General features: G+C 39.7%; 2 long non-coding RNA genes across 3 annotated transcripts; both read right to left on the reverse strand.

Moving 5' to 3' along the window:
- Nucleotides 1-12,780: 12,780 nt before the first annotated feature.
- LOC122769536 lies at nt 12,781-14,447 on the reverse strand. The gene is made up of 3 exons (XR_006360438.1): nt 14,319-14,447; nt 13,821-13,877; nt 12,781-12,834 (listed from the first exon to the last, which is right to left on the reverse strand). It is a non-coding gene; the product is annotated as an uncharacterized LOC122769536 (long non-coding RNA).
- A 6-nt stretch (nt 14,448-14,453) lies between these two features.
- Nucleotides 14,454-20,499, reverse strand: LOC122769522. 2 transcript variants are annotated; one of them, XR_006360435.1, is made up of 4 exons: nt 20,435-20,499; nt 20,318-20,359; nt 18,890-18,955; nt 14,454-14,514 (listed from the first exon to the last, which is right to left on the reverse strand). It is a non-coding gene; the product is annotated as an uncharacterized LOC122769522 (long non-coding RNA). The 2 variants fall into 2 exon arrangements; XR_006360433.1 differs by lacking the exon at nt 14,454-14,514 and adding an exon at nt 15,993-16,054.
- Nucleotides 20,500-21,672: the final 1,173 nt, after the last annotated feature.

Consider the following 21,672-nt stretch of genomic DNA (forward strand, 5'->3'; position numbering starts at 1 on the left):
GACGCGCACGAGCACAACATGAATGGGAGCTTCTTATGGACAATTCAGCAAACTTTACATGAGGCCAGGCTGCCAAAAATCCAAAGATTTCCACTAAAATGTACGGAGCCCTGGAGGTGACATAGACAGAAACATTTTTAAAGCATGCATGCTTAATAACTCGCATGCGCCCCTACAGTGGAAACAACTGTCATTTAAGCTAGCGTAAGCGATCTACACATTTATTTGCCTAAATATTATATCACAACTTGTGACAATACAACTGTTAAGGTCCTTTAGGGTCGTGGCTGTTGATGGTTAGTGTTAATTTTATAAAAGCTCTCGTCGGACAGTCACTCACTGGTCCAGTTTTTGTAATAAAACAACTCGCCTTTCGACGTAATATACCCCTGATATGATTCTGCAATAGTTTCCGACACAAAAGGACGGGTGTTGGTGACAAAGTGAGCATTTAACAGGAAGCCTGAACAAGGAAATCTTAAATGTCTGCCGAGTTAGTCATGTGATATAAAGTTAACCTTTCATCAGAAACACTCCCTCCCCGAAACTTAATGAAAGATAAACATCTCTGACACACCCACGGAGGAACTAAGTCATCGCCACTAACAGCTTGTCAGACACATATTTTTTACCAACAAAAGCAATTGACTCAACAGTCTTTACTTTAGTGCCAAAGTCCATGAATGCCAGATCAACCACCTTCCTGTTGTGTGGTCCCTGGACTCAGATATGAAGTTTCGAGCAGAGCAATTTACAGCTAAGTTACAAGTCACTTCCTGTTTCAGATTACCTACTTCCTGTGTGCAGGTCATGGTTGCATACAGTATGTGTTCAGGGCAGGTCTATGGTTAGTCTGTTAAGTTCCAATCCAAATGGTCAGTTTTACAGCTAAGTTACAGGGCACTTCCTGTTTCAGATGAACTACTTCCTGTGTGCAGGTCATGGCTTGCAGGGGCCCCCGATGTCACATATGACGTTTGGAACAAATTGGTCAATGTGCGGCCGTGACACAAGAGACCGATCCTGAACGCGTCTACTCACGTGAACATCACCCAACAGGAAGTCAGCCAGCCGCCATTTCGCCAAAAAACAGGAAGTACCTTGTAACTTTGCCATACGTTGACTGATCTGCATGAAACGTTTTATGAGACCAGGGACCCATGCTGAACATGGCTGCAAGCCATGACCTGCACACAGGAAGTAGGTCATCCTAAACTGGAAGTGCCCTCCAACATCGCTGTACATTCACCAATCTGCGAACACTGCAACATGGGGTCAGGTGTCTTTGCTCAAGCGCACATAATTGGACGAGCAGAGCCAGACATTGATCCCACAACCTCCCAGTTGAAAGACAACTCGTCCTACCACTGAGCCACCATGGCTCAATCCTCACTTTTTTCAATACTTTTACTTCTAAAAACTTAAGTACATTTGATATCAGAAAATAACTTTTGATACTTGAAGGAGAAAGAAAGAGAGAGAGAGAGAGGGAGGGAGAGAGAAAGAGAGCGAGAGGGAGGGAGGGAGAGACAGGATGAGGGTAGGGACAGAGAGGACAAGCAGCAAAGCCTGAGCTTTTCCTGTTCGTCAGGTTCACCAACATACTTGTAACCTGTAACAAAACTGGATCTACATTTTTGTCATGAAACACACTTCTGATGACAAGATGGTGGGAAACTCTCTGGCACTTTTGCTGCTTCTTTGCTCTGTCTGGACTTTCACTCGAGCAGGTGAGAGACTCCTGTTTTTCCACTACCCTGTTTGACCTTATGTGGCCATGGGCACGAGGTGTGTGAAAGTGATCCGTGTTATTTTGAGGCCTGGGCAGCAACTCACCATTGCAATGCTAATCTGTTCTCCATGAATAGAGTGCTTGTTTGGTCCATATGAAATGTCAGAAAATGTTGATCGGTGTTTGTCAATCCGGAAATTGATTTCTGTTGTTATTATCAAGCACAGAAACCAGGAAATATTCACATTTAAGAAGGTGAAAAATCACACATACTTGTCTTAATTAGGGGGGAAAAAGAACATTCAAAGTGATTCATCACAAACAAAACAAATAACTGACAGGACAAACACTAATAATAAATAATATAATTAATAGAAATAAACAATCAAAACGATAAACTGTGTTTTTAAGAGCAAGAAACTCAATTATTTCCCTTTTCCTTCACTCAGTTTTCAAGTCATTTTGGTCCAATTTGCCTTGAATTGAGGTCAAAGCAAGTTGAAGTAAAGAGTTCTGCCCTTGAACACAATGGACTGTAGACGAGCAGGAACTCATTCCTGTGATAACAAACAAGAAAAGCTTTTAGTTTCTCTTTCTTGAATTCTCACCATGGCGTTTCGCTGCTGCTGATTAATGTCAGTGCATTAACATAATTTAGATAAGTAAACATCTAAATCAAAAAACTAAACCACCAGGCAATAGTAACATTGACATCTATCTATGATATTTTAAGAGCATTATGTTCATGTCTTTATCTCACTTTTTCAACAAGAAACTGAAGTTTCTCCCACTGAAGTCACACAAGAACACATTTGAACTTAGTGACGGAGGCAGCAGTGGATCAACAACTCCTATGTGCTGTGATCTATGGACTTTGGTGTGGGAGGGTAAATGATTCACAAACTTCACTTTCCAGGTGAAGGAGCAAGCATTATTGCTCAAGTTTTGCAGACGTGGGCAAAATAATATGAAGTAAATCCAAGTTGGAAATTTGTGTCACTCTGTAAACCACTCACTCTCCCACACCAAACCCCATAGAGAAAATCAGTGATTTTAGCTCACGGGGACACAGGAGCTGCTGGTCTACCGCTGCCTCGTGTGGTCACTTTGTGTCACTGCGGTAAATCTGAACGAAGGTTTTCAAACCCCAACTTTAGAAAACAAGACATTTGAACTTAGTGATCAACAACTCCTGTGTACTGTGATGTGAAAATCACTGATTTTCTCTATGGGGTTTGGTGTGGGAGAGTGAGTGGTTTACAAACTTCAGTTTCCTGTTGGAAAAGTCTCTCTAACAGTGAGATAAAGACGTGAACATGCTCTTAAGATATTGTAGACTGAGGTGATCTTTTGATCAGTAGATGTCTGTGACCGTCTGTCTCGTGCTGGTTCTCAGTACAGGGGGCCAGCAGGGGGCGTGCACAGCTCAGGCAGCTGTGACTTAAGTGTCAATGCCTCCATGTTTCTCTGTTGTCTCACAGACCATGACGTCTCCTGTGTTTTCATGACGAGGTGCATCTTACCATGCCGGCTTCAGCCTGGTCCAGAAACCATCATCCACTGGATTCATGTCAGCGGCGGAAACGCCGCCGTCCACTCGTTCTACAAGGACAAAGACCAGTTTTCGCGCCAGAACCTGCGCTTCAAAGACAGAACGTCACTGTTCAACAACCAGATCGCTAAAGGAAACGCCTCACTGCAGCTGACGTCCCTGCAGATTCTGGACCAGGGAAGATACAAATGCTACACCAGCACCAAACCTGGAGTCAGCAAGGAGTCATTCATCAACGTGACAGTGGACGGTACACAAAATCACACTTTATACTCACAACACAAGATTTTAGACACTTAAAATAAGGATATCTACACCAGCTGTCCCCCATTAATTTATCAGCAAATTTTTTTAAAAACTCCATAGGGTAACCATCTGGGCCAGGGGCCTTGCCACTTTGCATTAGTTTAATTGAGTTTGCTATTTCACAAAATTCTAAGGGTCGATCCATTTCGCTATTCTGAGTAGAAGAAATAGGTGGGAAATTTAGGTTATCCAGGAAGCTCATCATTTTTATTTTGTCAGTTGGGGATTGTGGAGTATATAGATCAGAGTAAAATGTTTTAAAGGTTTCATTTATGACAGATGGCACTTCAGTTTCTTGTGTAGACAATAAGTTAGTCCATTTGAAGGTTTTGTCTCTCTTTGTCTAATTCAGGGGATGGAGATTTTGATAATTTTCTGTCCAATTCTATTATGCTTTCCATGAGTTGTTCCTGTTTTTGTTTTTTGAGTGTATTTAGTCTTGCAGAATAATATATAATCTCTCCTCGGACTACCACCTTGTCTCCCACAGTAGAGATGGGGATATAAGATTAGACTTGTTGGTAATAAGAAAATCATCAATTGCTTTGGAGATTGTTTGGCAAAAGTCGTCATCGTTTAGCAGTGAACCATTCAGCCTCCATGGAGGGCGTGTCTTTTGTAAAAGTGTAAACGAAAGGTCGAGTAGCAATGGAGCATGGTCAAATACCACTATTGTTGAATATTCTATGTTACCGACTGCAGGAAGAAAATAACTATCTAAGTAAAAGTAATCAATTCTGGAGAATGTTTTATGGACCTGAGAGTAAAAGGAAAATTGTTTTTTATCAGGATATAGAAAGCGCCATGGGTCTACACCTCCTATTTGATCCATAAACAATGAAATTGCTTTGGCAACTTTAGAAGGGGAATCCCGCCGTGTGCATGATTTGTCTAGCAAAGGGTTTATTGTACAGTTAAGGTCGCCTCCTAGGATTAAGTGGTGGGAAGTTAAATCTGGTGAGGTTACTTTCCTAATAAATGCCTCATCATCCCAATTGGGTGCATAGAGATTAACAAGAACAGGTATATTGATAAGAGAGCCTGAAACTATAACAAACCGGCCTTGGTGGTCAGCTATAACGTTCGTTGGGTAAAACTGTATTTTTTTTATGTATCAAAATCGCTGTACCCCTTGCTTTGCTACTAAAGTTGGAGTGAAAACTTTGGCCAACCCATGAAGCCTTTAACCTATGGTGATCCTTAGCGATCAAATGCGTCTCCTCCTGATCTTTCTCGCTCCCTTCGTGTATGTTGATAATCTGCAAGTTAGAGCGCCTGGACCGATTCTCGAGGTCATCCACACGTTCCAGGAGCACCGTGGCTTGGGATTGCAAGGACTTAACAGCTTCCATCTCTGTGATTTTCACGAAGTTTTCCCTCACCACAACTTCAGTGTTCGTGAGATATTTATTGAAGGCTGTGAGAACAAGGTCACAAGCAGATTAACAAGCAGTTTCTGTTTGTTAATCTTTCTGCAGATTATAATAAACCACGAGTCCACAGTAGTTGTTTAGCTGAGTGTTTAACTCTCGTCTCCAGGGAGGTTTTGTGACCTTTGTGTGAGTTAACTTGGGACTTGGACACAGAGCATTTCAGCTGCTTTTTTCCACTATGTTAAAATGTACAGAGGCTATAAGAATGTGAAATATAGAGTTGTTTTATATCCTTTTTTTTAGACAATCTGATGAAAGAAATGACATTTCCACCAACTATATAACGCACCTGAGCAGAAAGTACTAGTATTGAATTTGTGAAATTAAGTTCACCCGGCTCGTCTATTTTGTGACGTCATGACTATAAAATGAATCATCACTAACTCTGACTCAACAACTGGGAAAAACCAGCCTAACCCTAACCCAGAGAATAAAGTCTTAATTTACGAGAATAAAGTCTTAATTCACGACTTTATTCTCAAAGTCTTTGAATTTTTTTCTCAATGTGGCCCTAATACTCTATCGTAAGATAAGATAAGATTAGATAAGATAGTCCTTTATTTGTCCCGCAGTGGGGTACGTTACATTGTTACAGCAGCAAAGACAGTAAAAATAATAAATAACAAACATGCATTACCAAAAAAGAAAATTACAATACAAAAAGATATTAACTTAGACTATAAAACATTTGTTAAAATAGAATATAGAATGTACATTATAGACAGTTAGCAGAATATACACAGTATGGACTTGATATTTACAGTATAAATATGGATAAGTATATTGAAATACCTATTATTGAAATAATGTATTATATATATGTATATATACACATATATAAAACCTTTAAAACATATCATGTCATGACACATGATATGTTAAAAAGAGAACATCAAACTGTGTGGCAAGCCATCGATTTAAGGACGTTAGGTTTTTTAATTATAAATAAGAATATATTTTTTAATAAATTAAATTAAATTAAATTAAATTAAATTAAATTAAATTAAATTAAATTAAATTAAAAAAAAGAAATAATAATACATTTTAAAAAAGGAAATTAGGAATTGAAATGAAGGCAAAGAGTCTGTGGAGCCTTTGTGTTTTCCTTTAAACAGTTTGAGTGTCCTTGTGTTTCTGCAGCTCCGGTGCATAAAGTGAACGTGGTGAAGGAGGAAAACGTTGTCACCTGCAGCTCAGAGGGAATCTACCCCGAGCCTGAGCTCACCTGGTCAAACCTGACACAGCAGCATAAACCTACAGTGCAGCAGGACTATCAGCTGCTCTATAACATCAGCAGCTCTGTGACGCTGACAGACACTGACGATAATCTGGATTATTACAGCTGCAGCGTCACAACACATGGAGGCAGCAGCTGTAAAACCACTCTGTTTAAGACCAGTAAGTGTGTAAAAATACCTGGGTTTAGTGGCATCTGGTGGCGATGTCCTCACGGAGGAGGAGGAGCCGCTCCTCCTATTTTGGTGTGATAAAAAAGAGAAGATTTTAGCACTTAACAAAAGACAGCTGATAAAATCAATGTCAGCTTAAGTCTACGATATCTCAAGAATATGTTCACTGCTTAATCTCTGACTGTAAAACACTCAGTCTCCCACACCAAACCCTATAGAGAAAATCAGCGTTTTTAGCTGGCGGGGACACAGGAGCTACTTGTCTACTTGTCTACTACTGAGGCAGCAGTGGATCAACAACTCCTGTATGCTGTGATGTTAAAATCACTGTTTTACTCTATGGGGTTTGGTGTGGGTATTTGTAGTCGGACAAGACTGAAACATTTCAGAAAATCTTGATGCTATTCTAGATTCTTTTTTTAAATTTCAGCTTATATGAACGTGTCAGAGAGTGAAAACACAGTCACCTGTCGGGCTGTGAACATCAAACCTCTGTCACACCTCACCTGGACATTCAACTTCAGTGAAATCATCACGAAGCGGCACGATGACCAGTACACGGTCACACAGCCCTGGCATCAGTGGGTCAAGGATGTGTCGGAGTCAGGCAGCCTCACGCTACGTGATCTATCTGCAGATCAGACTGGAACGTACACGTGTGAAGTAAGCGGCGCACAGGAGACGTTTATTTACAGCACCTTTCTGAGGATACAGACAGGTGACACAAAAACACACACACACACACACAAATATCCACATTTATTTATTTTTTCATTTTTCAGAATTTAAAAAAAAAATATATATTTTTGACAAAATTGAAGAGAAAAAAATTAAACGCTTGCAAATCCTAGAGAAATTAATTTAGTTTGAGACAAATGTGCCAATCAAGTGAAGAAAAAATGTCCAACTTTCTGCGAAAAACACTTACTATGTCTGGTTTTTTTACGCTCTATGATTTCAAATAAAACAATGTTTTTTTCTTTCTTTCAGAACATTCACCCATTTCAACAGGAAACATAGCAATAGCAATAGTAATACCAATCCTTGTTGCTATATGTGTAACAGGTGTAGTGTTGTTTGTGAGGCACAGAAGAACACGACAAAATACAGGTATAATAATGCTCCACTTTCACTTATTTCATAATTTTATTTATAATGAATTATTCATTTGTGTTATTTAATTGATTATTTTGTTTTTGTTTCAGATGATGTGACCATAAGAGAAACTAAGTAAGTTTTAACCACATAACAAACACCTCACCTGATAAAATCTATGTCAGTTTAAGTCTATGATATCTTAAGAACATGTTCACGTCTCTTTCTCACTGTGAGACAGACTTTTCCAACAGGAAACTGAAGTTTGTAAACCACTCACTCTCCCACACCAAAGCCCATAGAGAAAATCAGTGATTTTAGCTCGCGGGGACACAGGAGCTACTGGTCTGCTGCTGCCTCATGTGGTCACTTTGTGTCACTTTGGTCAATCTGAGCGAAGAACTGAAGTGACAAAATAAGACATTTGAACTTAGTGATGGAGGCAGCAGTGGATCAAAAACTCTTGTGCGCTGCATTTTAAAAATTGCTGTGAACTTGAGCCGTTTTCTAATTTTCTATTATTTTAAAAAAAATAATAATAATTTCATGCATGACAAAAGCAGTGGGATATTTTCCAGGTCAGAAGTTTCCTCAAAAGTCCAGAGACTTTTGAAAAATGTCTGGACTTTCTAATATAAATAGTGAAAATGAATCGTTTCTAACAGGTTTGGTTAAATGAATTAAAACTTAATTTTTTTTCAGCCTTAATCTTGAATATAAGATCGAGAAAATCATGCAAATTTGTTTGAGGACACCAATAAAATCTTCCGTGACCCAGACCCAGTGTTTGGGAACCACTGGTTCAGTTCACCCTGCAGGTGTTTTTCTTTTGCGTTTTTGATGATGATGTTCATTTCATTGTGTTTGCAGGGGCATGGAACTCAGACCTATGATGAATGGACAAAATGGCTCGTAAACATTTTTCCTCTTTCATCGTCTCAAGGAAAAAAATATGCTGGTTGCTGGAATCATATGCTGAAATTCATTTACAGAAATGAAGCTCAAGAAATGAAAGAAAACCTCTTTTATCTGAAGCACGAGATGGTAAGACTCAAAATCCCGTTGCCTCATCCCAGCCCTTAGGTGTTGCCATGGAAACACAAGCCGCTCATGGATTTTTGTCCTGGAAAAGGTGAAAAACAAAAAGCAAGGTTTGACCTTCAGCTCAGTGAGAACCAGACATGAGACAAACGTGAACGTAAATGAAGGACAAGGACACTTTGTGAACCAGAGGCATCCTCTACCTCACGTGCTGCTGCTGCTCCACACTCGGACAAAAACACTACAGACTGTAACTTATTGAAAGTGTTTGTAAACGATATGTTTCATAAAGAAAACAGTCGTAATCTGTGTGTGAACAGAGGCTGTCACTGTTACAATCTGCAGTCTCACCACTAGATGCCACTCATGGGCTCATTTTGATCACATTGTCAGTGCAGTTCAATTCATAAAAAAAGAAAAGCGTTTTTCTTTTGCCGAAAATAGAATTTCAGTTTGTTTTAATAAAATATTACAGCTTATGGTGTTAATTACCATTTTTGTTAAATTCAGAAGTAAAGTCCACAAAATTACAGATTGGTGTGTGCACACATATAAACAATTCACAGGTATAAATTCTTCATTGAGTAAAGAAAAATGTATTTTTAAGACTTACTACAGTACGAACATGACAACATTTTACAAGCGAGCTTTAAGAAATCCAGCCAAGCAAAATTTGCTTACAGATTATTTTTCTTGAATCAAGATAATTTCAAAAAAGTTTGAGAATTTTCTGCAAGAATGGTCTTGTTGGGTGTTAAGTGGCTAGTACAAGCTAGCTTTAAGAAACTCTTAGTGAGCAGAATTTGCTTACCACATTGACAGATTATTGTTTCTTGAATCAAGAAAATTACAATCAATTTAACATTTTGCACTTATTTTTGGTAGGGCTGTACAAGCTAGCTTTAAGAAATGTAGCTAAGCAAAATTTGCTTACCCCATTGACAGATTATTTTTCTTGAATCAAGAAAATTTTACTTAATTTAAGAATATTTGGAAAGAATATTCTGGAAGGGCTGTTTTGCAGTGTTAAAGTGGCTAATATAACATTACATTACATGTCATTTAGCAGACGCTTTCATCCAAAGCGACTTAAAATGGAATTGAGTACAATCAGCCAGGGGTGGAGTCGAACTTGCAACCATGATGTCTTTCGCACACAGGGAACCGGTCTTAACCACTGTGCCACCACCTCTGGCTTTTAGAATTCTTACCGAGCTAAATTTAATCACCACATTGACAGATTATTTTTCCTGAATCAAGAAAATTTTAATCAATTTAAGAATATTTTAGTAGGGCTGTTTTTGCAGTGTATTCAATTAACTGCGCTAATGGCCCCCGTTTTGAAGACGCCCTTTTTTTGTATTTGTCATATGAAGAACTGTAGAAGTATGGAATTTTTTTAAGCACTGAAATGAAAAAAATATTATTATTTATATTTTGTAAAAAACGCATCAATGTCTGTTTGTACTGTAATAAAACATTTCATTGATAAACTGAAATCATTTTTTCATTGGTCAACTCAACGAGACATCCTTTTGTAGTGCACCCAAATGGGCACTACACATTTATGTGAATTTAATTTACTGAATGGGAAAAATAATCTCTTTTTTTTATTTTGAAGGGTCGAGTTTATTCCCCTGTTAAATATGTGTCAATCACATTTATATTTATGTATATGTCTCTGACGAGATAGTGGAAAAAAAGGATGCAAGCGGAGCCTTTCTGGCCGGAGCTGTTGTGGTTCGGGTTGTCTCAGGTGGGGACGTCTGCTCACATCTCAGATGCAACCTGTACACCAGAATGAGCACTCCGTGTCTTCATTGACGCTGCATTATATCTGTTCTAACAGAACTGTATTTGATACATGGTCAAACACTGTGGGACCCGTAACACTTTCATCTGGCGTCATGGTCACGCTGTAAAAGCTCTTTGTGACCACATCATTCTCCTCAGTTGCTAAATTTAGCATCACTCAATCGTCTCCTTTATTGTAAATCATATCTATTTAAAGTTGCGAGAAAGAGAATTAAAATGCGTAGTTAGAAGAAGTCAAGTATGCTACAAATACTGTTGCTAACAGCTATGCTAACAGCCAGAACATGGATGTATTATGGTGTTTGGGCTGGAAATTATGCTGAAGATGATGAAGGTGAAGATGATACTAGCACGTTCCAGGGCCGGTTGTTGGTAAGCATACATTAGGGGGCAGTCAGAAATCTGAAGGGGGCTTTGTTTTCAGAATCTTCTGAGAACTGAACTGAAGAAGCCTCTTGGATGAGAGAAGTGAGTGAAACGTTCTCAACTTCATCAAGCAAATCCAGTCGCCCACAGCTAACTACTGAAGATTATGACTATGATTATCTGAGGAAATAGTTTACATCGTGTGTGTCCCCCAGGTTATTGTCCTTAGTCAAGCCTCTATCCCTCAACCATACTTCACAAGTTGTATCTCCTTAACGTGGACAGAACTGAAACAGGTTCTGATTTGTTGTGTGTTTCCACAACATTGCTAAGAAAGCAAAATGCCCTCTGTTCAAAGATTCCGGAAGATGAAAAACGTCATATCCTTCAATACTTCCGCACACACAGCACTCACAGTTGAAACCAGTTGCAACCAGTCGCAATCCGACAAGAGAGTTAAGATTCTGCACAGACCTGCTCTGCATGTTTCAGGTCTATTTATGTTTTGGCACTGATGGAAGAAGGTTGTCCTTATGCTTTGATAAAGCATTTTCCAAGAATTGTTCCTCGTGTACTCAGACAGCGCAGCAGCAGAATGAACCCAGTTGTGTTTGTCGTGGTTCTATCAGTTCTTCTGATTTCTGCCCGAGGAGGTAAGTGAGCTGTTCACTGCCCGTTTGATTTTGTTTCCGATCTAAACCGGAAACATTGCTGTAGAACCTGGTCGACCGCTTTGCGCCACATGCCAATTTGACGCCCGGCTGAATTCAGACAAGCTTAAATATAACATGCATATGGGAGAGTTGGCAGGCAGGCCCACGAGTGAGCAGTGACCTTAAGCATGTCAGGCTAGTTTATGCAAACTGCATCTGAATTTTCTGATAGAGAAGCAAGCTAGCAAGTCGTGTTACCATTAACAAACGCAGATATTGAGAACAAAACATCCCTGATGAACACACATTTGCTTTTAGTTAGCATGAGGCTATTGTGTTGTATATACAGCATTTTTTGCTGACTCACTGTCCTCTAACATGGCTGTAGATTTGGGCCCAGCCTGTTGAAATTCACTCAAAAAGTGTAGCTTTATGAGTTTCTTGTTACCATAATATATTCTTACTTTCTGTTAGTAGTGGGAATAACATTAGCTTCAGGCTAACATCTTGTAGTTGCATCAGTGTTTCTTCTTTTTTCTTCTTCTACTGACTCACTGTGCTCTAAGATGGCAGTAGGTTATTGAAAACACACACAGTTGTTTTAAACATAAAAAAAAGGGAAAAAAAGAATCAGTGTCGTGCAGTGAGGTTCATGACTGGGGAAGCACTGATATACAAATATATGAACCCAAAATAGAAGCTTATATTTCAATTTTGAAATTTAAACATTGAGTTGTTTTAAATTTTTAATTATTAAAATTGAAAATTGTGTATGGTCTAACCTTTATATGTATATATATTGTAAGTCCATGCGCCTAATGCTTCTCTGACAATATCTCTGTCACTCAGGTGACAGATGCACATTGCTACGTGCTCTTCTTCTACACATTGCTCTTTTTATACACACTGCCCGCTATCAGTGCGGCACGGCACTTTCTGTCTCACCCTGTGCATTTTCACTGTGCATTTACGGCCGGTCATAAAGACTAAATAGATCACACACATTATTTAAATATATTAGACAGACACTAACAGCAAGATAAAGACGTGAACGTGTTCTTAAGATATCGTAGACTTAAAGTGATGTAGACTTATAACGTGAGTCTTTTGATAAGTAGATAAAATCTGGGTTTTTTTCTGTGGCAGCCATGTTTTTATAGAAAGTGACCGTCTGTCTCGTGCTGGTTCTCAGTACAGGGGGCCAGCAGGGGGCGTGCACAGCTCAGGCAGCTGTGACTTAAGTGTCAATGCCTCCATGTTTCCCTGTTGTCTCACAGACCATGACGTCTCCTGTGTTTTCATGACAAGGTGCATCTTACCATGCCAGCTTCAGCCTGGTCCAGAAACCATCATCCACTGGATTCATGTCAGCGGCGGAGACGCCGCCGTCCACTCGTTCTACAAGGACAAAGACCAGTTTTTGCGCCAGAACCTGCGTTTCAAAAACAGAACGTCACTGTTCAACAACCAGATCGCTAAAGGAAACGCTTCGCTGCAGCTGACGTCCCTGCAGATTCTGGACCAGGGAAGATACAAATGCTACACCAGCAGCAAAGATTTCAACAATGATTCGTTCATCAACCTGAGAGTGGACGGTACACAAAATCACTTTATACTCACAACACAAGACAACACAATATTTTAGACACTTAAAATAAGGAAATCTACACCAGCTGAAGTCTATGATAACACGTTCACGTCTTTATCTCACTGTGAGACAGACTTTATAAACCACTCACTCTCCCACACCAAACCCCATAGAGAAAATCAGTAATTTTAACATCACAGCACACTGGAGTTGTTGATCCACCGCTGCCTCTTTTACGAAGTAAAGTTGTAATTTGTGTGACTTCTGTGTTTGACATCTTTCATTAAAATGAACATAGATGACACAAACTGACCACACGAGGCAGCAGTAGACCAGTAGCTCTTGTGTTCCCGCGGTCTAAAATCACTGATTTTCTCTATGGAGTTTGGTGTAAAAAAAAAAGAAAGAAAGATTTTAGCCACTTAGCAAAAGAGCCTATGTATATACATATATATGTATATAAATAAAGGAAATTGAATTGAAATGAAGGCAAAGAGTCTGTGGAGCCTTTGTGTTTTCCTTTAAACAGTTTGAGTGTCCTTGTGTTTCTGCAGCTCCGGTGCATAAAGTGAACGTGGTGAAGGAGGAAAACGTCGTCACCTGCAGCTCAGAGGGAATCTACCCCGAGCCTGAGCTCACCTGGTCAAACCTGACACAGCAGCATAAACCTACAGTGCAGCAGGACTATCAGCTGCTCTATAACATCAGCAGCTCTGTGACGCTGACAGACACTGACGATAATCTGGATTATTACAGCTGCAGCGTCACAACACATGGAGGCAGCAGCTGTAAAACCACTCTGTTTAAGACCAGTAAGTGTGTAAAAATACCTGGGTTTAGTGGCATCTGGTGGCGATGTCCTCACGGAGGAGGAGGAGCCGCTCCTCCTAGTTTGGTGTGATAAAAAAGAGAAGATTTTAGCACTTAGCAAATGACAGCTGATAAAATCAATGTCAGCTTAAGTCTACGATATCTCAAGAATATGTTCACTGCTTAATCTCTGACTGTAAAACACTCAGTCTCCCACACCAAACCCTATAGAGAAAATCAGCGTTTTTAGCTGCGGGGACACAGGAGCTACTTGTCTACTTGTCTACTACTGAGGCAGCAGTGGATCAACAACTCCTGTATGCTGTGATGTTAAAATCACTGTTTTACTCTATGGGGTTTGGTGTGGGTTTTTGTAGTCGGACAAGACTGAAACATTTCAGAAAATCTTGATGCTATTCTAGATTCTTTTTTTAAATTTCAGCTTATATGAACGTGTCAGAGAGTGAAAACACAGTCACCTGTCGGGCTGTGAACATCAAACCTCTGTCACACCTCACCTGGACATTCAACTTCAGTGAAATCATCACCATACGGCACGATGACCAGTACACAGTCACACAGCCCTGGCATCAGTGGGTCAAGGATGTGTCGGAGTCAGGCAGCCTCACGCTACGTGATCTATCTGCAGATCAGACTGGAACGTACACGTGTGAAGTAAGCGGCGCACAGGAGACGTTTATTTACAGCACCTTTCTGAGGATACAGACAGGTGACACAAAAACACACACACACACACACAAATATCCACATTTATGTATTTTTTCATTTTTCAGAATTTAAAAAAACATATATATATTTTTGACAAAATTGAAGAGAAAAAAATTAAACGCTTACAAATCCTAGAGAAATTAATTTAGTTTGAGACAAATGTGCCAATCAAGTGAAGAAAAAATTTCCAACTTTCTGCGAAAAACACTTACTATGTCTGGTTTTTTTACGCTCTATGATTTCAAATAAAACAATGTTTTTTTCTTTCTTTCAGAAAATTCACCCATTTCAACAGGAAACATTATAGCAATAGCAATAGTAATACCAATCCTTGTTGCTATATGTGTAACAGGTGTAGTGTTGTTTGTGAGGCACAGAAGAACACGACAAAATACAGGTATAATAATGCTCCACTTTCACTTATTTCATAATTTTATTTATAATGAATTATTCATTTGTGTTATTTAATTGATTATTTTGTTTTTGTTTCAGATGATGTGACCATAAGAGAAACTAAGTAAGTTTTAACCACATAACAAACACCTCACCTGATAAAATCTATGTCAGTTTAAGTCTATGATATCTTAAGAACATGTTCACGTCTTTTTCTCACTGTGAGACAGACTTTTCCAACAGGAAACTGAAGTTTGTAAACCACTCACTCTCCCACACCAAAGCCCATAGAGAAAATCAGTGATTTTAGCTCGCGGGGCCACAGGAGCTACTGGTCTGCTGCTGCCTCGTGTGGTCACTTTGTGTCACTTTGGTCAATCTGAGCGAAGAACTGAAGTGACAAAATAAGACATTTGAACTTAGTGATGGAGGCAGCAGTGGATCAAAAACTCTTGTGCGCTGCATTTTAAAAATTGCTGTGAACTTGAGCCGTTTTCTGACACCAGGTGGATTAAAAAAAATAATAATAATAATTTCATGCATGACAAAAGCAGTGGGAGATTTTCCAGGTCAGACGTTTCCTCAAAAGTCCAGAGACTTTTGAAAAATGTCTGGACTTTCTAATATAAATAGTGAAAATGAATCGTTTCTAACAGGTTTGGTTAAATGAATTAAAATTTAATTTTAAGGCTTGATATTTATGACATTCAGCCTTAATCTTGAATAAAAGATCGGGAAAATCATGCAAATTTGTTTGAGGACACCAATAAAATCTTCCGTGACCCAGACCCAGTGTTTGGGAACCACTGGTTCAGTTCACCCTGCAGGTGTTTTTCTTTTGCGTTTTTGATGATGATGTTCATTTCATTGTGTTTGCAGGGGCATGGAACTCAGACCTATGATGAATGGACAAAATGGCTCGTAAACATTTTTCCTCTTTCATCGTCTCAAGGAAAAAAATATGCTGGTTGCTGGAATCATATGCTGAAATTCATTTACAGAAATGAAGCTCAAGAAATGAAAGAAAACCTCTTTTATCTGAAGCACGAGATGGTAAGACTCAAAATCCCGTAGCCTCATCCCAGCCCTTAGGTGTTGCCATGGAAACACAAGCCGCTCATGGATTTTTGTCCTGGAAAAGGTGAAAAACAAAAAGCAAGGTTTGACCTTCAGCTCAGTGAGAACCAGACATGAGACAAACGTGAACGTAAATGAAGGACAAGGACACTTTGTGAACCAGAGGCATCCTCTACCTCACGTGCTGCTGCTGCTCCACACTCGGACAAAAACACTACAGACTGTAACTTATTGAAAGTGTTTGTAAACGATATGTTTCATAAAGAAAACAGTCGTAATCTGTGTGTGAACAGAGGCTGTCACTGTTACAATCTGCAGTCTCACCACTAGATGCCACTCATGGGCTCATTTTGATTACATTGTCAGTGCAGTTCAATTCATAAAAAAAGAAAAGGGTTTTTCTTTTGCCGAAAATAGAATTTCAGTTTGTTTTAATAAAATATTACAGCTTATGGTGTTAATTACCATTTTTGTTAAATTCAGAAGTAAAGTCCACAAAATTACAGATTGGTGTGTGCACAAATATAAACAATTCACAGGTATAAATTCTTCATTGAGTAAAGAAAAATGTATTTTTAAGACTTACTACAGTACGAACATGACAACATTTTACAAGCGAGCTTTAAGAAATCCAGCCAAACAAAATTATCTTACAGATTATTTTTCTTGAATCAAGATAATTTCAACAAATTTTGAGAATTTTCTGCAAGAATGGTCTTGTTGGGTGTTAAGTGGCTAGTACAAGCTAGCTTTAAGAAACTCTTAGTGAGCAGAATTTGCTTACCACATTGACAGATTATTGTTTCTTGAATCAAGAAAATTACAATCAATTTAACATTTTGCACTTATTTTTGGTAGGGCTGTACAAGCTAGCTTTAAGAAATGTAGCTAAGCAAAATTTGCTTACCCCATTGACAGATTATTTTTCTTGAATCAAGAAAATTTTACTTAATTTAAGAATATTTGGAAAGAATATTCTGGAAGGGCTGTTTTGCAGTGTTAAAGTGGCTAATATAACATTACATTACATGTCATTTAGCAGACGCTTTCATCCAAAGCGACTTAAAATGGAATTGAGTACAATCAGCCAGGGGTGGAGTCGAACTTGCAACCATGATGTCTTTCGCACACAGGGAACCGGTCTTAACCACTGTGCCACCACCTCTGGCTTTTAGAATTCTTACCGAGCTAAATTGAATCACCACATTGACAGATTATTTTTCCTGAATCAAGAAAATTTTAATCAACTAAGAATATTTTAGTAGGGCTGTTTTTGCAGTGTATTCAATTAACTGCGCTAATGGCCCCCGTTTTGAAGACGCCCTTTTTTGTATTTGACATATGAAGAACTGTAGAAGTATGGAATTTTTTTAAGCACTGAAATGAAAAAAATACTATTATTTATATTTTGTAAAAAACGCATCAATGTCTGTTTGTACTGTAATAAAACATTTCATTGATAAACTGAAATCATTTTTTCATTGGTCAACTCAACGAGACATCCTTTTGTAGTGCACCCAAATGGGCACTACACATTTATGTGAATTTCATTTACTGAATGGGAAAAATAATCTCTTTTTTTTATTTTGAAGGGTCGAGTTTATTCCCCTGTTAAATATGTGTCAATCACATTTATATTTATGTATATGTCTCTGACGAGATAGTGGAAAAAAAGGATGCAAGCGGAGCCTTTGTGGCCGGAGCTGTTGTGGTTCGTCTGCCCACATCTCAGATGCAACCTGTACACCAGAATGAGCACTCCGTGTCTTCATTGACGCTGCATTATATCTGTTCTAACAGAACTGTATTTGATACGTGGTCAAACACTGTGGGACCCGTAACACTTTCATCTGGCGTCATGGTCACGCTGTAAAAGCTCTTTGTGACCACATCATTCTCCTCAGTTGCTAAATTTAGCATCACTCAATCGTCTCCTTTATTGTAAATCATATCTATTTAAAGTTGCGAGAAAGAGAATTAAAATGCGTAGTTAGAAGAAGTCAAGTATGCTACAAATACTGTTGCTAACAGCTATGCTAACAGCCAGAACATGGATGTATTATGGTGTTTGGGCTGGAAATTATGTCGAAGATGATGAAGAAGAAGATGATACTAGCTTGTTCCAGGGCCGGTTCTCGGTAAGCATACATTAGGGGGCAGTCAGAAATCTGAAGGGGGCTGAAGAAGCCTCTTAAATGAGAGAAGTGAGTGAAACGTCCTCAACTTCATGGACAGAATTGAAACAGGTTCTGATTTGGCTCACGATTGCCAGTTCTCGGTGTTTTTCCACGACATTGCTTAGAAAGCAAAATCCCTCTGTTCACAGATTCCGGAAGTTGAAAAATGTCATATCCTTCGATACTTCCGCACACGCAGCACTCACAGTTGCAACCAGTCGGTCGCAATCTGACAAGAGACTAAAGATTCTGCACAGAACTGTCAAAGGTACCTGCTCTTCAAGTTTCAGGTCTATTTATGTTTTGGCACAAAGTGACCACACGAGGCAGCAGTAGACCAGCAGCTCCTGTGTCCCCGCCAGCTAAAATCACTGATTTTCTCTACAGACTTCTCTATGGTTGGTTTCCTGTTGGAAGAGTGAGATAAAGACGTGAACATGTTCTTAAGATACCATAGACTTTTGTTTGCATATGTTTTTATAAGTCTTAGTCGGGTTCTTGGTGATTACTGAGTAGACAGTAGTCAGAGTATGTCTCTCTGAAATAGTTTAGTGTGTCTGCTAATGCATTTTTAATCATCATGCATCAATCATTTAAAAGGGAGGTGGAGATTTCTGGGAAAAGAAAATGCTGCCCTGCTGCTCAAACCAGTTGTACCAGGCTGTTGTCAGGCTCGGAGACGGATCTGATGACTGAGCTGAAGTTTACTTTACCGTCGCCGATGTCAACGATGGTGGCACACACCGGTCTTCTCCTCTGTTCCCTCCTGCTGATCGTCTCTGCAACAGAAAAAAACGGTAAGACGTCCAGTGTATTCAGAAAATGGCATTTAGACATGACAAGCTCACAGTATTCAGGAGTTTTTAATGTGAACAAGCTGCTGAATCACCAAAACTCCCGTGGAGGATAAAGCGGTGATGGAAAATGAATGGATGTTTGCATAATCTCTGACGATACATTTCTTCTAGATTCTCCTGAATGTGTCTTCCATTTTCTGTTTCCAGAGTTTACGATCACTTGCCAAACGTCAACGGACTGCGTGCTCCCCTGTCGGTTCCAGTCTGACGGCAAAGGTGCGAGGATCATGTGGTACAAAAAGAAAGCCGTGGTGAGCTGCACGCGCTACGGCAACACCAGCTTCGTTGTCGGCCACAACTCGCCGGCCGATAAGTACAGAGGGAGGACAGGGCTGTTCGCTGACCAAGTCCTGGAGGGAAACGCGACGCTCGTCCTGAAGAACGTCACTCCACACGACGAGGGGAGATACTTCTGCATCACAATGACCGCACCTCGCACTGATGAATCTGGAATCATCGCACTGGTCATAGAAGGTACAGATTTTTGTTTTCTTCAACGCACACTGTAGCATTTTTGACCACTAGCAGTGCTGTTGTTACAATTCCTGTCAGTGTTAGACCTATTGAACTAAATGTAGAATTTGCACGGTTGTCCAGTGTCTTGAGTTCAGTTGACCACAGCATAACTGTGCTTCCAAAGTCAAAGTTCAGTTCTCATCCAAGAGTCTTCTTCAGAAGTTCAGTTCTCATTCAAGAGGCTTCGGAAGTTATTCAGTTCAGTTCTCATTCAAGAGACTTCAAAGGTTCTTCAGAAGGTCAGTTATCATCCAAGAAGCTTCTACAGTTATTCAGAAGTTCTGTTCTCATTCAAGAGGCTTCAGAAGTTCAGTTCTCAACTCTAGGATGAAAGGTGAAACTCAAGCTCAAGCAAGTCCAGTTGCCTACAGCTAACTCCTGAAGATGACTACGACCTGGATGAGTGAGAACCTTCAGATATATCTAGATAAGCCACAGTCAGTTTTATGGTCATTCATGAAAAGGTTGTCTCTTCATATCGAAAACTTAACCTCAAACTATAACACCTTCAAATCATAACATCGTTACCATTGGCTCTTTACTGTTTTTTTAGGTCCTGTGCGAGAGGTAGACGTGGAGTTCAGTGAAAAGGTGGTCACCTGTGCAGCTGAAGGCATCTACCCAGCTCCTACACTCACCTGGTCTACAGATCCCCCAACTGATGTTCAACTCCTCAAGAGCAAAACGAACACGCACAAAAACAAACTGGGAATCTACGATATTCAGAGTTCCCTGAAGCTAACGACAAACATCAGAGGTCATACTTACATCTGCAGTGTAGCCAATGACGTCAACAACAAAACAGTTTTTCTGAAACATGAAGGTATTTCAGGTTACAATCTTTGGTGTGAAGTTTTCTTTTTGCTAAGATTTTAAGAAACTTACTTTGTGTCTGTAGACTCAGTTGTTGCACCTGGATATGGCAGGGTGACGATTTTCTGCAGTTTGCCTTACACCGCTCTTCAGAGCTATAACCTCACGTGGATGTTCGGACGTTCGGAGGCAATTGCATTGATGAGAGTCGTGGATGAGAATTCACAGGTGGAGATCCAGGACCAGTGGAGGCATTATGTCGCCGGCAACGTCTCGTTTTTGGACGGCCTGCAGCTGCAGAGCCTGACACCAGAGCACAAGGGAAACTACAAGTGTGTGGTCAGCACACCCGAGAAGACGTACATCACCTGGACCGACGTCACGATCATTGAAGGTAACTATGCTAAAGTACTACTACAAACATCTAACAGGTTCTGTTCTGGTTCACATAGCCGATTTTGAAATGTTCCAAAAAGTCTGTGGCCTGGTAGGTGGCCTGTGAGGGGGCGTGGTGGAGCCTCAGTGTTCTTATCCACTTCCCCTTTGAACAAGAACACTGAGGCTCCACCACGCCCCCTCACAGGCCACCTACCAGCCTTCAGGGAGCACTATTCATCACCAAAGTAACTTAACAGATGAACATTATCGTATAGTCTACATGCAGTATCTGACCAGTAGCTGAGCGGTCTCTCGAGGTGACTTTACTTTTTTTTAAACAAACTTTTACTGTGTTGATAGATTAATTTTCCCCTGAAGTTGATATCTACAAATCAAACTGACCAGTCAGATCTCAGAATATTGATTTTACTATTGTTTAAAGTCCTGTATGTGAGTTTTCAACCCATAATATTAACATTATTTCACATTTCAGAGCCAATCCAGTACACGTACATCTTCATCATCATTGGACTGCTAATCCTGTTGTGTCTCTCGTACGTAGTTTTCGGATGCAAAAGTGAGTTTTTTTGCATTGTAACATATTTTGAATTGAGTGTCACAATATCTTATGCAAATCTTACTCTCACTGTAGCCGAGAATATAACGTAAAAATGTCTTGTTAGAACATGAAACCTTGCGTTATTACTTCTTTGTTTTTTCCTGGTATGGGAAATTTTGTGTTTTTTTTTTTACACTTTACTCTTTTTACAGTCAGAAGATTAAACAGAGTGAGAGAAGAAAGCACTGAGGCAATCATGAATTTAAGAACCAAGGAAGAGAACGACATTTGGGGCACCAATGTTGCCGATGCCGCCAATGCCACCGGTGCCGCAGACACTGCACATGCCGAAAACGCCAAAGAAGGAGATGAG

Source organism: Solea senegalensis, linkage group LG1, assembly GCF_019176455.1.
Source record: "Solea senegalensis isolate Sse05_10M linkage group LG1, IFAPA_SoseM_1, whole genome shotgun sequence".
Classification (NCBI taxonomy): Eukaryota; Metazoa; Chordata; class Actinopteri; order Pleuronectiformes; family Soleidae; genus Solea; species Solea senegalensis.